The sequence below is a fragment of the Thermobia domestica genome, chromosome 8 (assembly GCF_964235325.1).
Source record: "Thermobia domestica chromosome 8, izTheDome1.hap1.1, whole genome shotgun sequence".
In the NCBI taxonomy this organism is placed as follows: domain Eukaryota; kingdom Metazoa; phylum Arthropoda; class Insecta; order Zygentoma; family Lepismatidae; genus Thermobia; species Thermobia domestica.
Genome location: NC_137461.1, coordinates 88,084,197 through 88,108,176, shown reverse-complemented (window position 1 = coordinate 88,108,176; position 23,980 = coordinate 88,084,197). Strand labels below are relative to the sequence as shown.

At 35.3% G+C, this 23,980-nt stretch overlaps 1 pseudogene across 2 annotated transcripts in view; it reads left to right on the top strand.

Annotated features, from left to right (window-relative positions):
• The first annotated feature begins 9,196 nt into the window (after positions 1-9,196).
• Positions 9,197-23,980, top strand: part of LOC145693038 (glucose dehydrogenase [FAD, quinone] pseudogene) — a 57,560-nt pseudogene continuing 42,776 nt past the window's right edge. The window contains exon 1 of one of the 2 annotated variants that reach the window (XR_014132693.1): positions 9,197-9,965. The product of XR_014132693.1 is annotated as a glucose dehydrogenase [FAD, quinone] pseudogene, transcript variant X1 (transcript). Of the gene's footprint in view, positions 9,975-23,980 lie in introns of both variants that reach the window. The other variant, XR_014132694.1, reaches the window with a different exon arrangement.

Here is a 23,980-nt window from a genome sequence, read left to right as displayed (position 1 = left end):
ATCTTACATGAATCGATGACCACGACACGTCTCCTTCAAAGGAGAAAATATGTGATAATTCAATTGTACCAGGTCAAGGTTGTATGGAGGATGGGGAAGCAAGTCAAAGCCAAGCCCGCACACAATGTCTACTGTTGTCCTTGCTATGCGAGACTTGACATTACCATGGAGTACAAGATCCCCTTAGACAGAAGTTCTCGTTGCTTTTGATGAACTGCAGGTTTCAGTTTTTGTCTTGCAGCACCGCACAATAACTTGCACTACTTACAGTTTCTCCATGTTAGTTTACGGGCGCTATTCCTCAATGGTGCAAGCGTGTGGTCTGTTTACTTGTTTACTAAGTGACTTTAACTGAGTGCGATAGTGATGCATAGCTCTACTACCATGCCACTACAAGTATACACGTGGAGATGTCAGACACACCTACTCTTCGTTCATTTCTGCGAAAACATGAAACTGCTTTTAGTTTTTTTTTTTTTTTTTAATTTATTCTCTTACATATATAAAACGGAAATATACACTACTTTTAGCTAATACTGATGAAGAAAAAAAGAAAGAAAGAGATATGTAAATTCAAAATTTGACGAAAAATTGTAAGGTTTTCTAGTGCTAGATAACTGTTTCTAACTTCAGAGTATGAAATTACAACGATGTTATTCAATTTCAAAATATGACCAAATTTATGTTAAGCATCGTCTTGTCAAATGTAATATCGATACCGCATGTAATAATGTTAAGGTTTCTCTTTACACTAGTAATGAACATGTTAAATTCCTTCAAGTGAAAAATGTACAAGCAAGATAAATATACGACTAAATTCTTATTGTTAGAAAATAAGAACAAGAACAATAAAGAATTCACCACACCATGAAAAGAACAATTATATAGTATGAAAATACAAAATGCAATTAAGGCTTTAATTCTTTAAAAGCAATAAAAAGCAACTCAAATTTAGATACAAAACTTTTGATTACATGTTATAGATGAATTTTAATTGAAACGTTTTCCAGGGAGCGTCAATGTTCGACAACTGAATCAAGACGGAAGAGGTGACATTCTTTGTAATGTAGGCAAATCATAAACTGTCTAGTTTGCAGTGTAGAAAAATTGAGTTCCATAAACGATGAAACAGCACTAATAATAATAATTATAATAACCTAAACAATTAAACCAACTTCGTATCTGAAGAGAGAGAGAAGTTTTACGTCCCACGCTTATGTCGGTTAGGCTAAGAGAGACAGTCATGATGAGAATTGAAGGAAACGGTGGAATGAAGAAAGTGGGAGGAAACCGGAGAACTCCGAGAAAACCCACGCTCATGATGTTTGTCCATTACAAAAATATTAGAAAGCAAATTTTCATTTTAACACGTTCTACGGACTCCCCTGATATTTCACAGAAAAGTCCCCAAAAATTCCGCGTGAGCAACCACCTAAAATGACGACATCAATATGGCGGAAACGCAACTACGACTACTTATACTTATGCGGTTATATCTAATCACAGAACTGAGATACAAACTTCGTTCTGGTGCCAAATTAAAGCATTGTTTAAGTGATTTCAGCTAATATCATTCTTAAGTGTTGCCGCCATTTTTAAGTATGGCGGTTACTATCTTAAAAATTAATTTTCTCCGTTTCATTTTATTTGTTTTATAGTAGATTACTATGAAACTATCAGATACACGGAAAAACACCTCGAAGTAAACGTTATAGAGTAGAGTCCCACCTTTCTAAAGATACCAATATTATTTCTGTATCTTAAAAAATTAAGTGAACTAGTCCATTTTATGTAGCGTAAGGTGTTGAATTTTCAGTACTTAGATTACACTGAACATGTGAGAATATTTTTACAATTAAAGGCGGAAAAAGGTTTGGAAAACAAACTTTAATACATTTTTTTAACCGCTGAGATTCCTGAGAAAATCGTCAAAAATAGTACATGAGCAACCACCTGGAATGACGTCATCAATATGGCGGCCATGTGAATATACTCATTTATGCTTATATGTGGGGGCCCTGGGACAAACCTTTTCACTTAAATCGTTGTACTTTGAAATTATGCCACATGTCCTTTCCTGTTTTCACATTTGTCTCACCGTTTCCGATTTATAAGGGTGACCGTGGACTTTTCAATTAAGTTTTTGTTTACATTTTGACCCGCCGCCATTTTGCACAGGTTGTCGTAGAGAGTCGAGACTTGCTCCACTTTCTTTCATTTTACAACAGCTTTCAAACCATTTGCTACTTAACCCCCTTGTCATTTGAAACTTTTGAGTTGGAAACCGTCTGGGACCCTGCGGGGGACTCTAGGGCAAACTTTTTTATACCAAAAAGTGTGCCCTTGAAAATGATGGGGTACGTGTTCGCCGAGTTTTCCAGTTACCCAACCGTTTCCGAACAAATGACCCGGTTCAAACTATTATGGCAGCTTTGTAGCTTTCACATTACAAAATATGTTGTAACTCACGATATTCCGCCCGGTGGCACATATAACTTTGTGGTTCGTCTAGTTATGACATATCGAATGCAAACACAATTGTCTCATTCGGATCTCAGCGGAGCCACTGCGTGACCCTCCCTTGCCAGTACTCACACTCATTTCTTGTTTCTTGATTAGACAGTTTTAGGCAATAAATTTATAGGGGCAAATCATAAGGGGATAGAACAATGCAAAATTTGTTTATATCATTCGTTTAAAGCAGAATAATAATACCCAAAGAATAATGGACTGACTATTAAAACCACCTGACAGATGGCTACAAAGGCGCACCCACGCGGTGTACCCTTAATCTTTGTAACTCGACATACATTTGCACACTTTCTTAATGAAACTATACTTATTTAGCACAGACATTATTGATCTGCCCTAAACATTTTATCTTATACTTCATCTGTATTCTATTTTTTCTTATATAAACTAGTTCTGTGTTTTTTCTGACAATATATGTTGAAGTACTTAACTATTACTTATTGTCTTTTCGAGTGCAGAGCAGGGGCGGATCCAGGACGGACTTCTGGGGGGGGGGTTGTAATACTGCTACTTGTAGCTACTTTTAAGAGCGTCAAGAAATAAACTATATATTTTATTTATATATAAAATAAAGAAGTTTCCTCTTCTGGGGGGGCGATCGCCCCGATTTCCCTACCCCCCTGGATCCGCCCCTGGTGCAGAGTAACACTGGTTCAATAATGTCTTGTAGGAATGGAACTCCCTTCCAAATTCTGGACCTCCTCAACAAAAATTGGGTGCGCGCCTGGATGGCTGGTTAGTTAAAGGAACAAGTAACAAACAGAAAACTGGCCTGACTGCTGCTTATTCAGTGGCCAAACATTCTGTAAGTGAGAGATATATATTGGTTGCAATCTCAGCTAGGACAACAATTAGAATTCCTTTCCATTATTAATTCACATACGCATTTGTGTCCGAAAAAAAACGTTAAATTAAAATTCCTCCTTTTTTAAATGGCAGTATAAACTATAGATCAAATATATCAGTGTTTTTCAACTGCTGTTCCACGGACTGGTCAGCCTTGACCGGTACAGCGTTATTTGTAGCTATGAAGAAAATTCATGTTCAAACTAGGGATGGCCAGATTCGGATATTTTTGGATCCGGATATCCGGATCCACTTGGGTCCGGATATCCGGTATCCGGATATCCGGACACTGGATCCGGATCCGAGATTTCGGATCTTGGATCCGGATCCGAAAATCCGGATCTTAGATCCGGATCCGAAATTTCGGATCTTAGATCCGGATCCGAAAAAACGGATCTTGGATCCGGATCCGAAAAACCGGATCTTGGATCCGGATCCGAAATTTCGGATCTTGGATCCGGATTCGAAACTCCGTGTGCGAAAATTCGGGTGTTCCGAATCAGCAAAATTTTCGAAATTATTGACAAAGTGATTTTCATTCCTATGCTTAAAATAAGATTTTAAGACACTTTTGGTATCTGATCGTGTGACAGCCTTGCGTTCCCTTCATTCTGTTGATATTTGGTTTTCGTGCCTTAATATGTCACAATTACTCCAAATTTGATTGAGTGAAACTGTCGAGTTAGGTGAGAGCAATCTCATTGTCAGATTAGATTCTAGTGGAAATACTTGACCGAAAAGGTAGTAAATCTTTTTTAAAGCTGTCGTCCTGGTGGAAATTTGTCCTTTGTTTTTTGTAACACTAGTCAAATGCTGGGATGAAACCTTAGTCTCAAGCCCAAGCTTCTTCATTAGACTCTGGCTGCTTACTTTTCTAATTCTTTCTGAGTTATTGTGGTCACTGAATGAGGCCATTTCCTAGTCGTGATGGGCTAGGCCATTGCTAATAGAACAGCCCATAAAATATAGATCAAATCAAATTAAGGAGCAACTTCCTTTTCTTGCTCTTGATGAGCATTTTTTTCTTTCTTTAAAAATACGTTTCTCTGTGACCGTACCACTCCAGTTAGAATTAAGAATTGTAGTAGAGATGAAGTTCTAAATGGCAATTAATGTATCAAAATCAATGTATTAATGTACTGTATATGTATACAAAATACCATATGGAGCCTCGAGCAGTAACACGTATCTTTGTAATTAGTAATCCACTACTATTAACTCTGCATAGGTTGTATAAGGAGCTATATCATTCATGTAAACACATAGGCGGATGCAAGGGGGAGGGCGAAAAGTCGTTTGCCCCTACCCTGCGCCACCATTAACAGTGTACTTTAGTAGTAATTTGTGGCAATTTCAGATCATCTAAGTAATTTTTCACTGCTAGCATCCCCAACCGCCCCCTAAGAATCCATCCGCCCCCTCCAAGAGTCCGTTCTGGATTCGGCCCTGCGCAAACATAATTTTATACAATTCATTCAAGAGTACATTTTGGTAGCTTTTTAAAATTTTTATCTTAAAGGATTGTCATTTCTCGTGGCTACTTATGCAATTTTGTCCACAGGCATACATGCAATTTCCAGTCATTACGCAAATACATTTATATACTTAATAGACCTCGGCTAGTTGGGGGCTTCGCCACTAGACCCCCGTTACTAGGGCCTCGCACCACAAAAGCCTCTAATCATAATCAATTTAAAAAGAAATGTCTGGGGATTTGCCCTTAGACCCTCTGATATCTCATTTGATCGGCCTATGACCTCGTACCTCGTAAACCTACAACCATACCGAATCTCAGTTCAAATATCAAATTGTATGTAATAACATTCCGGTATCCCGAGACAATCCGAATTTCAGTGCGAGTACATGGGGGCTTTCCCCCCAGCCCACACATTTGCTCGGTCTACGGCCTCGCACATCATACGCCTGCAAACATAACGAATTTTTAAGGGGCCGCGGTGGCTCAGTGGTAGAGCGTTCACCTCCGGTGCTTGGGGTCCCTGTTTCGATCCCAGCTTGCACCGTGTGGACTTTGTGGTGGACAAACACCGTGCTCGTGGGTTTTCTCGGGGTTTTCCCGGTTTCTCCTACTTTCTTCATTTCATTTATTTCTCATAATCACCGTCTCCTTTAGCCTAACCGGCATAAACGTGGGATGTAAAACACAAGCATTTCATTTCACAAGATAACGAATTTTTGTTCAAATAACAAGTTTCATTTCTCTAACATTCCAGGATTCCGAGATATAAAAGTCTTTTCTCCCCGCCCCTTTACTTCCCCTCTAAGACATACATAAAAAAAAAACGCTTAAGTACATACCTAATTATTTCAAATGTAAAGTCCAAATACCAAATTCTATGCTCCTAACCTTCAGAGGTTCCCAGATATCGACATGTTATTATAATAATTACAATCCCCACCCTCTTTCCTTTCCATCTCTTTTCTTTTCCTTTTTACTAAAACGTCAAAAAACACTGAAACACATGTCAAATTATTTTCAATGAGAAGTGCAAATACCAAATTTCAAGTCTCTAACCTTAAAGGATATAACATATTAATACAATAATTGTAATCCCCACTTAATTTTTTTCTCGCCCCTTTTCTTCCCTTCTGGGCCACACATAAAAAAAACGTTGAAATACGTATCTAATTATTTTAAGTGAGAAGTCCAAATACCAAATTCCATGTTTCTAACCCTTTAAGTTTCCGAGATATAGGCATATTATTATACTAATTGCAATAATTGCAATTACCACCCGTTCTTTTACTTTCTACATCTTCCCTGCCCCTTCTAATTTAAATATCAAAAAGCACTTTAACAAGTATCAAATTATTTTCAATGAGAAACCCAAATACCAAATTTGAAGTATCTAACGTCAAGAATCATCAATATTTTCCACCCCATTTCCCCCCTTCCTCGTCGAATTTCCCAAAGTCCTTCCTTAGTGGTATCCTACGTCACAAACCCTATAAACTGTCCAAATTTCAAGTTTGTAGCTTAAGCGATTTGGTCTGTACGGTGATCTGTCACTCACTCACTCAGTCACTCAGGACTTTGCCCTTTTTATATAGAGATATTTAAGATTTTATGGGAAAGCCATGGATTTTGTCCTAAGGCCGCCAGTGTCTTAGAAATGTAATAGCTTTGCTATAAACTTTAAGCAATCAACTGACTGATCTGCGTCTATATGTATTATGTAAAATACCGCTTATGATATTTATTTTGCTCGTAATAAAAAAAAATAGAAATGATGACGAAAATTCAAAGACATCCATGATTTTAGCGTAATGCTGCAGGAGTTCAGATCATTGAATTAATCATAAGAGCCGATTGTATAAGATAGACTACATTAAATTCCAATGTGGCACAAAGAAAATATGCAGCATTACTATGCAGTTTTTCAACGTTATAACTCATTCTGAAAATATTATCATAGGTCTCACAAACAATCGAATTTTAATCCTAACTCGATTAATATATAACAAAAGGCAGATCTATACAACTACTGACTTCAGATGAAAGTGGCATACTTGTAGTACGTTTAAAGATATACTAAAGACTAAATGATGGGGTGTGCGGAACAATGGTCTAACCCGAAAAATATGAAAATGAGATTTTGATGTAATCTTTTGTCATTTAAATTGAATTATCTTCCCACTGAGTTAAAATTCACCTAGTCAATTTTATACATATGGATATTTTAGTTCTGGGTCTCATTCTAAAGCCTAAAATATTCAAAACAGGAGTATGAATCTGAACTTCGAAATTTCGGGTGTGGATCCAGGAACCGGATATCCGGATCCGGATCCAATATTCAAAACTTCGGATCCGGATCCAAGATACAAAACTTCGGATCCGGGTCCAAGATCCGAAATTCCGGATCCGGATCCAAGATCCAAAACTTCGGATCCGGATCCAAGATCCGAAACTTCGGATCCGGATCCAAGATCCAAAATTTCGGATCCGGATCCAGGAACCGGATATCCGGATCCAAGATCCGAAATTCCGGATCCGGATCCAAGATCCGAAATTTCGGTTCCGGATCCGAGATCCGGATCTTATAGGATCCGGATCCGGATCTTGTAGGATCCGGATATCCGAGATCCGGATCCGTCTGGCCATCCCTAGTTCAAACGAACTTACTCAGAACAATGAGTTTCCTTAACAACTACGAATCTGTTTAATGAATGGTATTACAAGCATGTAGGATATTATTTCCATGGGAAAGATAGTGCTATTATATTTAAGTTTTACAAAACATAATTACAACTGCCTTTACATTCAAAGAAAAAGAAATAACAGCATGGAGAAATTAAAAAAAAAATACAAGAAATGCAAATCTAATCGAAAGTAATTTATTTTGCAAAACACGTGTGTTTAAGATAGCTTACACAAAACGTGAAATTTTATTGAAAGTTCGTTAATTTTTGACTCCCTATTCACACATTAAAGCTCTTGATGGATTGAACAGCTTTCATTTCACGAAATATCACTCGCTCTTACCATAATACGAGTTTTTTTCTTTTTTTACCCCAGCAAACCCTAACTACATTTTGGCAAACCCTAACTCAAATAAACTTACTTTAAACTATGTGCATTTGTTTCGAGTTTTTTTTTTTTCACCGTAGTATATAAAACATGGGTTTACAGCTTAACTGTGTATAAATGACGTAAGCTCCGAATGGAGATCAAAGCCGGACTATCTTCATGAAAGATTTTAATTTAAGTAAATAATAGACCTACTTGAAGTAAAAGTGAAATGAAATCTTTCAGTTTTACGTCCCACAGTTATGCCAGCTAGGCTAAAGGAGACGATAAATGAATATAATGGTGGAATGAATAAAGTGCGAGAACACACGGTGTTTGTCCACACAAAGTACACTTATCGCGAGCTGGGATCGAACGTGGGAACCCACACACCAAGAGTGAACGCTCTACCAGTGAGCCATCGCGGCCCCATAATACTTGAAGAACGCAAGTGGATTAAATCACACGTCTTCAGAAGACGTTCGTAACGCACGCATGATGTTATGTCACCCCAGCTCACACGAAAAAAAAGAAGGTGTAATAGTGTTAATTTACTCAAATGGTTGATCCTACAACATAACATTTTGCTTTGTTCTTTCTCAAGAATGTCTGTCACGAAAATTTCAATTTTCTATACGAAATGTAAATTTAATAATTCAGAATTCTTTCCTCACTTCCAGAGCTCCAGGTTGCTTACTCCGAATTCGTTACACCCCTTAGAAACAGACTGCCACTATTTTCTCTCTGTTCTAAATCTAGTTACCTCATTCATGGAATATATCCTATAGTATTCATTATCTTAAAACTGCCTCCCTTCAGCAAGTACCTATCACAACTGCGTGTTTATCAATCTCAAAATAAAATCGACTTACATAATCTCTTCCCAGTCCCCTATCCAAAAAATACGAATTCAAAAAAAAAAAATTGAGTGAACTTACACACTTTCTATTTTAACCTAAAATTGTCATAAATAAAAACATCACACTGTAATGTTGTGTTGCATCATAATTAATCACTATAAGAAAACGGTTTACTCATTGCGAAAAATGTGTTAATATATATCCACAACTAGAACATACGGTGCTCTAATATGTTTTGTACACACACAATATTTACTCAAGGCCAGTTATGTAAACTTCCGAAAAATAGGTGAACTCGTTCAAGAAGTGAGAGTGATCGGCTTCACCAAATTAACAACAGCAGGATGGCGGAAGACGCCGCTAGGAGTTCAGGAAAAGGAAGGTAATACGGCTGTTGGCTGACAGTTGGACTGTGGTGCTAGTAAAACGCGAAACAGAATGCATTCTCCAAGAGGGAACACACTTTAGTGTAATCTGTAATTCACAATCTTATACACATCATCTCTGATGCTTCAGATCAGACAAAAGTACTTTTGATATTATATAGGAAGATTAAAAAAAAAAAAAAAAATCTACTTCTATCGAGAACCTCAATTCTTGTTCTGTATCAGAGGACACCCCATAAAGACTCCTAAGTAGGGGCCTTTCCCTTTTTTCTTCAGTAGTTTTTTTTTCTTTTTTCTTTTCGGTTTTTTGTTATCTGTTGTAGTAGAAAGGGGAAGGCGGTAGCCTACTTTCTTCAGCGACACGGTAAGCTGCCTTAAACGAACATCAACTCCAAAGCCAGTTCTCAACAAGACGTTGTTGTATTATGTATGTATATATTGTGTGTGTGACAAGTGTGTATGTAGTGTAGCATCCCTTTATAGTCCGAATTTTAGGATTTGATTTGTAATTACTATTGAAACCAAGTGCCAATATTTAAGAAATCAGTGTTGGAGAAGTTGCATCTTTCGATATGGAAAGTAAGCAATAAAAGTTAAAGAAGAAAAAAAAAAAAACAGATGGAAACTTGTTTCTTCACTAAACAATGTTGATCACCAACCAATAATAACAAGAAGAGCGGAAACCGCTAATTGTGTGTGTTACAGTATCGACAAGTTTCTTCCGTTTTCCTTAGCAAGGCCGAACACGGCTATCGCCTCGAGAACGGTAGTGGGTTCAAGGCCAGTTTCAATATACAGAACAACGACCTACTGGAGGTAAATAAAGTAAGATTTTCTTTTCTTTTCTTTTTTTATATCTTACATAAATTAATCTATTACGATAAGTTTTTATCTTTATAGAAGACAGTTAATTATTTACTATAATATAGATATTATGTGTTTTATTGTGATAATCGTCCTAGCTCTTCACTATTTGTGACCATGCACGCTTTGATTTTACGTGTTTCGTTGTATCTTTTTAAAAAATTACCCACATTAATATTTCCTGTCAATCCAGACCGTGTTAATTTCTTTTGGTCGAATTTTATATATACAGGGTGGTAGGTAACTCCACCGACAAACTTTGGAAGGCGAATCCTTATACGAAATGAAATTAAAAAATTTAATAAACATGGTCCGAAAAATGTCTTCTTTCAGAGTTATGATCTATTGAAAATTCGAAAAATCATTTTTCAAAACTCTTTAACTTAGGGACTATAGGACCTATCCCAAGCGGTTTAAGGAATTACACAGGAACTAGTATGTTCTCTATCTAAATATCCATGTTTTACCATCTTCCGTTATCGGTGAAAGGAACTGTAAAAAGGAAGTTGAAGTATAGGAATACTCCTTTAAGTACTAGTGGTGCGTTCGTTTCGCTGGTACCGGTGAATTCTGAAACATCGATATTTAGATAGACCGTATACCAGTTCCTGTGTAATTCCTTAAACCGCTTGGGATAGGTCTTATAGTTTCTAAGTTAGGGAGTTTTGAAAAATGATTTTTCGAATTTTCAATGGATCATAACTCTGAAAGAAAGGAGACATTTTTCGGCCCATGTTTATTAGAACTTTTTTCTTTCATTTCGTATAAGGAATCGCCTCCCAAAGTTTGTCGGTGGAGTTACCTACCATCATATATATATATATATATATATATATATATATATATATATATATATATATATATATATATATATATATATATATACATACTGTACATGTTATATTTATTATGCTCTTAAGATAAATATATTCTTTGGGAAGTGACATATTATATGAGTAATGAGATCAGTTATAAAATAGTATTTTAGACTCTTGAACTATTCTCAAATGTGTACTAGATTTTTATCTTTTGAAGTGTTACTTTAACACTTCTATCTCATCATTAGTCCATCTTAATTATCTTCATTAGTAGAAGGAAGTGTGATTACATCTCTTCTCATTCCTAATCGCACTGAAAAAGATTTCAGATTCAGCGTCTTATTTTCTTTTTCTCTCAAAGGACAATTTTTGCTTGCCCTACCTTTGTCTGAGTTACAAACACTGAAAAATTTCGTGCAAAAACTTACTACAATACCACTAATCTACTGATTGCACTATTGAATCATTCATACTAGGTATAACAATTCTCTTCCTATTCTCTATGATAATAAAATACAGGATGTTCCACTCACTACTGGACTCAGCTTTTTAACAAATGAAAAGTACCGATTATGCTGCTTCTGTTAAGTTATTTAGAAATCTAATTTTCGTTTTCGGGTTGCGTTTCTTCAAATATATTTAATATCACATATTATCTACTGACATCAAGAAATTTAACGGATTGATGACTTTCCCAATATATATATTAACAAAAAAAAAAAAAAAACCTTTGGATCCATAGAGTTCAAGATCTCCCTTATGGCTATATGCTCAGTGTACATGCCTTCGGCGCGGGAGACCCGGGTTCGATTCCTGGCAGAAGCTCCTATGGTTTGAATTTCATGTTAATATGAAGATCCACGTCTTATATAAACTCGGTTCTGAAAGGGACGCTACACTCTAATCCAACCAAACTCAAGCTCTAAGAATTTTGCACTAAAAACTTTTCATAATACACAATAAAGTGCATAGATATACCCGTGAAAATTATAAACGTGTCAGATGACGCACTATACTTCTATCAAGCCAATAGGATTTCCTAGGCTATTACAAATGCTTCATTTAATTGATCAATACACTTATATTTTACGGGTAGACACATTTCAGTGTATAATTTATTCATTTTACATAAATTATGGTGTCTGTGGAGCTAAAATGAAAATAAGGTAATCTAATTTTGTTATGTAAATTATATTAAATGAAACATATTGATAGTTTGATGCACATAATGTATTTTTATTTTATGCATTTTTCACTCTATACAAAAGATACTAAAAGTAATTTTTATTAAGGGGTTGTGAGAAAAGGAGATACATAAGTAAAATAGCTTCATCAGTGAATTAATGGATTTTTTTATCTAGAGATAAGTGGTTTATTACGCAAGACTATTGCAATTTGAAATAGGTAGGACCTTTCATTCGGAATTAAAAATTGAATTTTCAAAAAAGTTCAGGCACGTCCTTCGTTGATATGGAATATTTCTATATCACCGAATTTACTAGATTCCGGAAACAAAAAAATAAATGAAATCTTTGAGTTTTACGTCCCAGGATTATATCTGCTAGGCTAAAGCATACGGTGATGATGAGAAATGAATGAAATGGTAGAATGAAGAAAGTGGGAGGAAACGGGAGAACCCCGAGGAAACCCACGCACACGGTGTTCGTCCACCATAACGTTCACTTGGCGCGAGCTGGGATCGACCCAGGAACTCCAAGCAAAAGAGGTAAACGCTCTACCATTGAGCCACCGCGGGCCCTATTTCGGAAACAGTATAGTAAGATTTTATTCTTATATAATTCCATACTAAACGGTGAAGCTATTTCGAAAGTGACTATGACATATAGTATATACGAAATAATAACGCAAATTTTGGAAAGGGACCAATAAAAAGTAAGATGAAACTAATTTGACATTACAAAATAAAACTATTGTTGCTACTCATACAGATTTTTAAATTTTTGCTTGCATCTGTCTTCCAAATAGAGCATACAGTATTTTTGGCGTACTTCTATACTTGTTTTAGAAATTTGCAAATTTTTATACAGCTCGGTATACAAAATAATAATATTTCCAAAAAAGATTTTAAAATACCACTTTCAAAATGAGTGAGTTCAACCTAATTAGTGCACTGCTGTGCCCTATATGATCTTTCCTGTTGCTTTTAAATAGACAAGTTCCAGATTTTAGTGTACTAATTTCATTAAGCTTTCCTTCTAGGAAGAATAAGATTCTATCACATCGAGGCAGTAAAGGCAGAAGTTTCTCAGTTGAACAATACAATAAAATAGGGTTATTATCACGCTTCACTTATTAGTCAGACAAATCACCTGAATCAAGGATACACACAAGGGGGGCATTTGAAGTTGATTCCAAATATTCACAACCATAGCCTGGACATACTTCCAATTTAAATCTTTATAATTACCGTAGATTTCTTGTTCTTTTAAAAAAATAAGTACATAAAGAATAATATCTACATTGTAAAATACATTGTAGCTACGACATAAACTTAGAATAGCACTAAATATTATATATATATATATATATATATATAATACTTCTCATTACGCGACTTTTATTACTGTCCATTAACAAAACTAATAAAAGTAATGAAATACATTTAACTAACAGTTTTACGTGCAATAAAAATAGTTTTCTTAATAGTATAATACTGAAATATATAAAAATACTTTGTATACTTTAAAGACATTGTACTTTTTTTAAAAAAAAATCAAAATACTGTTTAATGAATACATTATCAGGAACAACATATTAACACAAATGATTTTTACTTGCAAAACAGTGTAGGAACTTCTACTTAATTTAGTAAACTTGAGCCCTGAAATACGGTTAAAAAGAATTAACTTTTGATTACGTAATTATGTTTATGCTCATTTTAATTCTTTTTCTACAGAAGAGGTCAAGGCTATCTTCCCGATACATGTTGTTAGTCTAAAATACTTACTTATTTCAGAAATAAATAAATAAAGAGAGATCTGGTTAGATATCTACATACATAAATATATGTCTGCGTTTCTCCAGTTTCTTACGGTGATTGTTCTAATGTAAGGTCCAGTAAGCAAGAAACGACTATTAAGACTTAAGTAAAACATTTTACTATGTAACTTAATATTATTTATAATGCTCTTAATATAACCAGTACATCTTATGCGACATGGAGTTTTTTTTTTTTTTTTTTTATCATTAAGTGGTTCGAGCTTCGCTTTTTCTCCAAGAGACCCCGTTTCGATTATTTGTGTTTCTTCAGATCCCACACTACAATCCAAATTTATAGCATATTTATCGACAGTCTCGGTATTCAAAGAAAGTTAAGTTTTAAATAAATCTGTAAAACGTGTTCTGTTATTCAAGTGAACAGAAAGTATTCAAATACACCACGTGAAAGAGTTTGGTTTGTTTTTTTGGTCAACCAAACTCCTTAACAAGTTAATTTTGCCAAGCCTAGATTTAAACATAGCATTTTAGTTCAAATTAAAAGAGGTACACTTTAAGACGAATGAATACTTAAAAAACAAACTATTTAAGTCTTTAGATTCGTCGAGTAGAACGTCATTTAGTTTCATTTTAGCATTGTATTTTAAGGACACGTTAGTATTTTACATCCGGCGCGTTATACTAACCCGCTACTCACAATAGCACTGCGGGTAGTCTATCAAGTAAGGCAATGTATACAATACATAGGGAACCGATTTTTGATTGCTCATATTATACGATCAACTGGATGGATCACGTCTATTAACAAAGTCAATTCCTAACATTTGAGCCTCTATATCAGCGTTTCCCAATCTTTTTCAACTTGCGGCACACTACAGGTGTAACTTGAATTCTTGCGGCATACTTATAGATATTATTATTTATAAATATAAAATACTGTGGTATTTTTTTCTGTGATTATTGATCTCCTCACAGAGAAGAAATTTCGATCACTGGTTTTGTCCCGTGGTAAATCATTATGCTTATTTTTCATTCTAATTTAAAAATAGAAAACAATTGCAATGAAATATTGGACTCAGGTTCTTAAAACTAAGCTTTTTTTTTTTTTTTTTTTCGAAAACTGTATCCAACTTTTCACTAAGAAGAAAGATCACTAAATAACGAACGAACAAACAAATCTCTTTTAGTTTTAAAACACATAGATAATGTGTATGCGTGTTTGCTGTCGAAAGTATTGAATGATATTTTAAAATTTCAAGTTACGAAATAGTCTGCAGCAATAAAGAAGCAATAATAGTCATAACAATGATAACAAATACTTTTTTCAACATTAAAAATGTACAGAAAAGTAACACGGTATGAAACTTAAAGTTGTAAATTCATAGTAATGTGAAATACAAATATATATTTTTCCTTTGTCTTGCAATTTGATTGGTATAGAATTACTAATTTGTTTCGATTTCCTCGCGGCACACCGGTTGGAAAACGATGCTCTATATCGTGACCAAAATTGATTATCTTTCAAGTAGTTCTTGACATTTCGTGTTTTCTGGATGGACACATGGACAAGAGTAGATATATATAAAGGAGTTGTTGAAAAATCAAACAAAAAAAAAAAAACTCTGTAAGAAGGTATTTTGTTATTCAAGTGAAGAAAAAAGTAAAGTATATAAGTAATATGGTGTCATGTAGACACACACTGCACCCACTACCATCACTTACATACATTTTTTGATGCGTAATATTTACATTTAAAAAAAAAAATGCCTGTTCTCACAAAAGCAAGAACAGAATTTACATGGAAATCACTTCTGCAATGAATGTTTATGGGAAAAGACGAGCTTAAATTCCAGACGATTCTAAAACCAAGTGCGTATTATGTACTGGCGGAAATGTTTTTTCTGACCTTAATTTATCAGCTTATTGTTATTTCTGTATGCCAACTAGCCTTATAATAAACAAGCTGAAAGGAGTTATGGGTGAATTCATTGATACACTGATAGATACGAACTCAGAGAAATGCCAACTTTCGTTAAATGCTAATAAGCTTCTTAACGTATCTTCGCTCCTATTATTAAAAAAAGAAACAAAGAAAAATGATCCGTGGAAGTTTTAAATAGAATAACATCAATTTAGTGTTAATTTTATTACTGCCCTAATATAGCGTTTGCTTGCTTTGTGAAACTGAGGATTTTCTGAAAGCCTCGTAAATTCGACAACCCTATGCAAGTCAATGTATTTCAATTGGTGTAAATTTAAATTTGGATATAGACTGGCTTTCTCAGAAATTTGTATATACTCGTACATATATTGTTCTTTTATGATAACCACTTTAGGATGAAATTCAAAGTGACAATGATTTGTTCTCTATTTCTGAATTCAAGTTACGTTTGTCGTGGGCATAAATGTCTCTGGAACTTGAGAATGTCCAAAGCTCCCTCGTGGTTCTATGGTGAGCGTACGCACCTTCGGTGCGGAAGACCCGGATTCGATTTCCGGTTGTAGCTCACATGTTTCGGATTCACACGTTACGCTGTAGGTCCATGACTCATACCTTCGGTGCTGGAAGGGACGCTAACCTTCAATAAACCAACCAACTAACTGAGTGTGTTCAGATAAAGTGAAATATCACAAGAACGGTGTCCGAAACAAAATTAATGGTCCTTTTTTTTTTTTTTTTTTTTTTTTTTGAGAACATGGTTATTTGATTAACACACACTATCTCAAGATAATGAAAACCTGGCTTCTTCGTCAAATAAGTAAAAATAATAATTAAAAAAATGTCCGAACAGGATGGAGTTGTTCTACCCCGTTGGCACCGGGATGTTCGATGTTTTCTGAACCGAATCGATACTTGTATGCATGGACCTTAGACTCTCTTTTAGAAACACTTTGGTAGTTAATATCCCGTTGTACCTATGAATTATTTCGAAAATACCCTATGCATTCTAGGTTGTATAACTTTCAAAGCCTTTTCAAGACATACAGTATTGGAAATTACCAGTAACTGTTCTAATCAAACTGCTTTTTGAAAATAAATTTTACGTAAATCTGTTGTCCTTTATAGTTTAACGGAGTCTCAAACGAAACAGAACCCATGACCATCCATGACCCATGACCATCTACATGGAACATAAAAACGCTGACTATTTGGCTATTTGAAAGCTTCTTGCTAGATGTAAATATGTCAAGTTAAAGATATTTTGAAATATAGAGCTTGCTTTGCTTTCTGAATAACTGTGTTACAAGTGTGAATCTTCCAATTTAAAATTAATTTATCGTATACTGTGGCTCTTACAATCTATGAGTACTGATAAATGTATTTGCAGTGTATGAGTAGGCTATAAATAAGAAAGCTCAGTACATGCAATACCTAGGAACGGTTTCTCTATAAATTCACTAGAACTTTTAAATTCTTATCTTCCATAGACCTACTGCCAGTCAAACTTCAGCTGAGATCATACAATGGAGATTAAATTAGCATGACTACTACTCCCTCTGAAGCGGCAAGAATGCTAAGCAGTGAAAAATGAAAGATCAATTTACGCTCTTACCATAAATGCTTCTGCACATTTAAGTTATTTATTTGCATTTTGCTAACAAGATAGAAATATAATGTTACGTCAAAAATGTTGCCACTATACTATTCACTCTTGTTCTCCAATACTCAAGAATTTTCATTAGCTGTTTATTTATAAACAGTATTGATATAAAGTTATCTCCTATTCTTATAAACACCTTTAATATCACTATAAAGAGCCTTAGCAGAACTCGGTAACTGTTATGTTATACATTGCAAAAATATAATGCGTGTGTGTACTGCTGGCACGTGATAGTAAATATAATTGCCACTGACACATGCTCTTATATCGATATGGCAGCAGTTAAAAAGGTTTGAACACAGCAATAAGAGCATATTTGACTAGTAGAGTTGACTATCTATCTATTTGAGTACAGTTGACAATCAGTTTTTGCTGGAAGTTCCCTCATGGCTATATGGTTAGTGACCAAGGTTCGATTACTAGCAAGACCAAGGTAGACGGGGATATGACTTTTTAAGGCGGAGCAGGATTTTACACACTTAAAGCAAATCAGAAGTCTTATTTCAGAATATGAAAGCACTAATAAGACACTGATTATACATATCTATTAGTATTACATACGTACATATTCGCAGCATGCTACCTTATTGAAACATGAGTCTTGACCGTGTGTGAAGTTAATATCACAGATTGTAATAAATGTCTGAATAAATGACTCATACGGAAACAAATATTGTTTACACAAATTAGTTTATTTGGCTTTGCGGTCATATGGATAGAAACAGTAGAAATTTCGAAGCAAACGTACGAGAAACTCAGGAACACAATTATGCAAAATTATAGTAGAAAATTCGCAACTGTGTACATTCAGTTAGGTAAATAATAAAGGGGATGATTAATTTCAATTATGTTAATTATTTTATTTTTAACACAAATCAACATTTTTTCTACAATAGGGGGCTTACACATGACTTATGAAACAGTAGTTTTCTGTACTTACAACTTTGTGGTTTACTTTTCCACAACATACGGTAAACTGTTTTCGTTTTCTCGGGTTGAGTTGAGTTGATTTTGAGTTTAATGTCCCGTTTAGCAGCGAGGCTATATGAGACGTGGACCTACTGATTAACGTGGAATCCGAACCACATGAGCTCCCGCCCGAACCCGGGTCTTCCATGCCAAAGGCGCTTACGCTAACCGCTTAACTACGAAGGAGCTCTATGTTTTCTCGTGTTAAACACCTCTCCTTTACTTGTGATTGAAATTTGTCAAAAAGGAAAGGAAGAACCGAATATAATCGAGAGTTTGTTGTGTAGGGCGAACTAAGATACAGTTACCAGCATGAGTGCCCGACGAAGTTTCTAGGGGGGGGGGATAAAATCCCTGGTTACTATATTATGTTTGGTATTTTTTATTTGTATTAAGAAAATCTTAAGAAATTTAATACATTTTCGTGAGCCTTCCCCTTCGGGCACCCATGGTTACCAGGAGCCACCGTTTTCCGGGAACAGTTCTGAGAGTTTACAGGATTTTAAACCAGAATCCACATGCTCCGTGACTGTTGCTGAAAAGCACCCCCGGATTCACAGAATAACAATAAAACGCGGTAACTTTAAACTAAGATCGACATCACGATCTGATTCCATCTATTCTTCTTCCAAGGCTGAGTCATCTACACCAATATGGCAAGAACAAACTCAGCACATACCCTGCACGTAACATGTTTATCTTCTGTGTATACGGCCCCGAGTTTAGTTCCCAGTGCAAGTTCAATTTTTTTTTTTTTTTCACGCCAGTTCAGTATCATAAAAGCAGATAAGGCATTACCTGGATGAGACAACAAACTATGAATCAAAGAAGTTAGAAACAATGGGGTTGGTAATTGATGCGTTAGCAATGAATTACTTCGCTGAGCGTGAAAAGTCTGCTCCAGAATCCTTGCTACACAGCAGTGCCTCACCTTAGGCCTACTATTGTTAATATTGTGTTTAAATGAACCGATTATTTAAAGTGTTACACTTACAATTGGGTACAATCAAAAGTGTTCTCTATCAGAGAAAATCAGAAGTTACCGGGTTAGAAGATAAGATAAACATCATAATTTATCCACACGTCATATTCAAAAAGCAGTACATAATGAAATCATGTGCCGAATCTGTTTATGAACACGCAACGTTTGCGATACTTAGACGTAACTTATTCTCACGCATTACTGGAACACTAATCCAATATTTGTAACTGATGAATGAACAGTGAGAAAAATGCATAAATCAAGAAGGGAAAATATTTGTAGAGTTTCACTTGGCATTATGTAGGTGAGAAGTTTTCCCTCACGCAACGAAAGGAGGTTAAGAGCATGAGTTTTCTTCTTGAATGAGAGCTACTGTTGCCATATAGCCGACAGGAATCACACTGATATATTATCTCGAGTCTTCCGGAATTAATAGCTTATTTTTATGGTATTGTCATGCTTTAATCACGCACAGCGTGACATTCTATAGGTAAGTTATCTACTAAAATGTAGTTTATCACTGAAGTATATACAAAACACGATTAAAAAAAAAAAATCTCTATAATTGTATTTTGGGTATGTAAACCTCCAATTATTAATTACTATACAGAACACGAAAATTAGTGAAAAAAACTCAGCGAAGTGATACCTTTTCATTAGTCTTCGCAGAAAATGTAATTATAAGCTTAGAATTCAAGCAAGTAGCAACTTTCTCGTTCTTTCACTGAATTCCGGGTTCAAGGTAAAGAGAACACTTACATAATGTTCTGGTAGCTCATGACTGAAAGATTTCCTGAACAACTCCAAACAAATAAATAAACAAACAAATACAAACGATACACACAAACCAGTACAGCAAAACAGGAATAAGTAAGTACGTGAGAAAATATCGGAAGCATGTTTTCTATCCATCATAAAAATAAATCGAATATAAACAGAAGAGAGTTGGTTCTGATATTATATTTTAGAGATCTACTTTAAACATAGGTTAAGGTCAAACATTATAATAAATTAACAAATGCACCCAGGTGCTACTGTAGGCAATATTTTGCTTTCTTTGTTCTACACCTTTCATATAGAATTTATCTGAACTCGATGCCTCGCCCGTGTACGTGAGTTTTCTTGGGGTTCTCCCGTTTCCTCCCACTTTCTTAATTCCACCATTTTCTTCATTTCTCATCATCACCGTCTCCTTTAGCCTAGCCGGTATAACGGTGAGGGATAAAACTAAAATTTCATTTAATTTCGAAGCCTCGTTCGAAATTTGAACGCTTCGTATCGATAACTTAGTAAACCATCCCACCCTTTTTTTTTCTCATTCTAGGTCAAACATATAAAAACACTGAAATATGTGTTTCAATATTTTAAATTAAAGTTCAGACACCAGATTTTATGTCTATAATCTTAAAGAATTGCGAGAACCTATATGGACAACTTATTAGACTAATTGTAACCCCATCCCTTTCTCTTCCTGCATCCTTTCTTCCATTCTAGGTCAAATATTCAAAAACGCTGTAATAATGTGTTTAATTATTTTAAATGAAAAGCATAAATACCAAATTGTATGTGTCTAACTTATAATAGTAACCTCTATTACCTTTTCCCCGTAGAAAGGGCGGTGGTGGCTAAGTGGTAGAGCGTGCACTTCTGGAGCATGAGGTCCTTGGTTCAATCCCAGCTCGCGCCAAATAGACTTTGTGGTGGACAAACATCGTGTGCGTAGGTTTTCTCGACATTCTCCCATTTCCTCCCACATTCTTCATTCCACTATTTCATTAATTTCTCATCATTGCCGTCTCCTTTAGCTTAGTCGGCATAACCATGGGACGTAAAACTTAAAAGATTTCATTTCATATTTTCTTCCTCATCGAATTTTCAAAAAACACTTCCTTAATGGTATCGTGTATCACAAATCCTACAAGGTTGAGTCATAAGTTTTGCAGTATTTCCACAATTCAAATTGCAGGCGCATGTATACGCCGTGATCGACTGTAAGTATAAGATCGAACTGGCCCAAGAGATTAGTGAGCCAAACAGACTATTTAACACGGAAGTCGCCACTCCGTCAGTATCTTCAATCGGTTTTTAGTGGCAGTGACGATGAATGCTCAACAACGTCTAATACGTGAACTGTCACTGGATAAGTGAATGCATAACACTGCGGCGGCAACCCAAAATATTTGTCATACAAAAGAGAAAGGTGCAATCAACCACCCAGAGTCGCAACTTGCAACTATTTCCGGGAGGGCAATCATTAATACGAGGGCCACTATTTATATTTTGAGCCTAACAATGAAAAAATAGTAATTTGTCATTGAAAATTGATTTATTGTTTTTCGAAATATTTTCCTTAATGATCAATGCACTTTTGCATTCGTTCGAACCATTTGTCAAAGCATTTTTTCAATCTTCTTGAGACACCTTCATAATATGGTTTTTGAATGTATCAACGGCTTCTTCCGCTTACGAAAATCGTTGTCCACGCAATTTATTCTTGACATTCGGGAACAAGAATAAGTCATTGGATACCAAATGAGGACTGTATGGCGGATGACCCATCAATTCGATTTTTTGAGTGTACAAATAGTCGGTTGTTAGACGAGATGTGTGTGAGGTCGCATTGTCTTGATGAACAATGATCCGACGGCGCTTGTTTGTTTTCCGTATTTGACCGAAGACCTCCGGCAAACAAATTGTTATGTACCATTCAGAGTTGGTCGTTCTACGTTCCTCTAAAGGCACAGTTGCCAAATGACCAGTTTTCCCGAAAAAACAGGTGACCATTTGTTTCGATGTGCTTCGAGCGCGAACAACTTTTGTTGGATTTGGTTCATCTTGAAACACTTATACAATCGACTGCTGTTTACGTTCCGGCTCCTATGCATATATCCAATCTTATATACGTCTTTCGAGGCATAGCCATTGTATTTATTGAGCATTTGTGTGCACCAATCGACGCGAGCTTCTTTTTGAGTTTTGTCAAATTATGTGGGATCCAATGAGAACAAATAATCATGCTAAATGATCACATGCAATATTTTATACGCTGGTGGACTAATACCTAGAGTTGCCTCAATCTCACAGTATGTCACATGACGATCTTGCAGTATTAGGTTTTGCACAGCATCAATGTTTTCTTGAATAACAACTGATTTTGGACGACCTTCGCGAATTTCGTCAGTGAGCGAATGGTGGCCACGAGTAAAATCGTTATACCAGCGTTTCACAGTGGCAAAGGATGGGGTTTCATCGCCAAATGTTAAAGTAAGTTGATTGATGCACCTTTGCCTTGATAATCTACGTCGAAAATCGTAATAGATCATCGCACGAAACTTTTCACGAGTTAATTCTATTTTTCTGTTGTTACGCAAACTTCAAGTCAACGTAAACAACACAAATAAAGCTATTGACAAAACATTTGAAGTACGTTATGATCAACAATGTCAAACGTTTCTATGCAAACAAAAAAATAGCGCCTAACTACAATCAGTGTTGCCAAGGCTTAAAATATGAATAGTGGCCCTCATATTTGGGCCCCGTAGATAAATATGAAGTTGGGCCCCATAGAAAAATATCAAATTTGGGCGTCCGTAGAGTTATTTTTATTACTTATAGTGGTTTATTTATGGTTTAGTGACTAGCGTGTGTGCCTTTGGTGCAAGCAGTACTGGTTCGATTCCCGATGGAAGGGCTCAAACAATTAATTTCACAATCATTCCTTTCAGTAATCATCCGTCTCCTTTAGTCTAAAGAGTATAATCGTGATGACGGTAAAAAAAAAAAAAAAATGAAAAGAAACTCCGAAAGGAATTATTGCAGCCTATATTTTGAAACACCTTCTCAGTATTCGCCTGACGAACTAAAACAAAAATACTCTAAAAATCGTCAACACAGTTGGTCATGAAACTCAAAACCAATGAATATGCAATATCGATTAACAGATGATGGACTCTCACCGAGAATCGAACTTTGAACTAAACATGTCTGTACTTATCTTCCAAAAAAAAAAAAAAAATGTATTGTTAAGATATACCAATATACTTAAATGATGTCATAGTCAAGTTAGGGCTAAACTAGTTAAGTCAATTCACTGGCAAACTAATTGAAGAAATTGTTGACAAATTCTAACTACGACCGACAAATGTTCATGTTTACTCGTTAGTAGAATTATTACTAACTCACTTCATTACCCAAAATATTTTCCATAAGTAGAAGCTTTGCTTTGTACATACTGAAACACAAACAAACTATTTGCTGAGCAAAACAATATATTCACATAAAAAACTACATGCGTGTTACAGTTTCGCCAACTAACATTTTGGCTTCATCAGACACTATCTACAATGATCACTTGATAGTGTCTGATGAAGCCAAAATGTTAGTTGGCGAAACTGTAACACGCATGTAGTTTTTTATGTGAATATATTGTTTTGCTCAGCAAATAGTTTGTTTGTGTTTCAAAATATTTTATTTCGAATAATTATGTAAACAATTCTTTGTTTATGTTGATAATTGTTAATCGAAAAAATATTCGGTATTTGAATAAATTAACTGAACAAGTATTTCAATAATTACTTTGTATCAATTTATGTATTTTAATAGGAACTAGCTCGAACAGCTGGATTGTTTTGCTTCAAT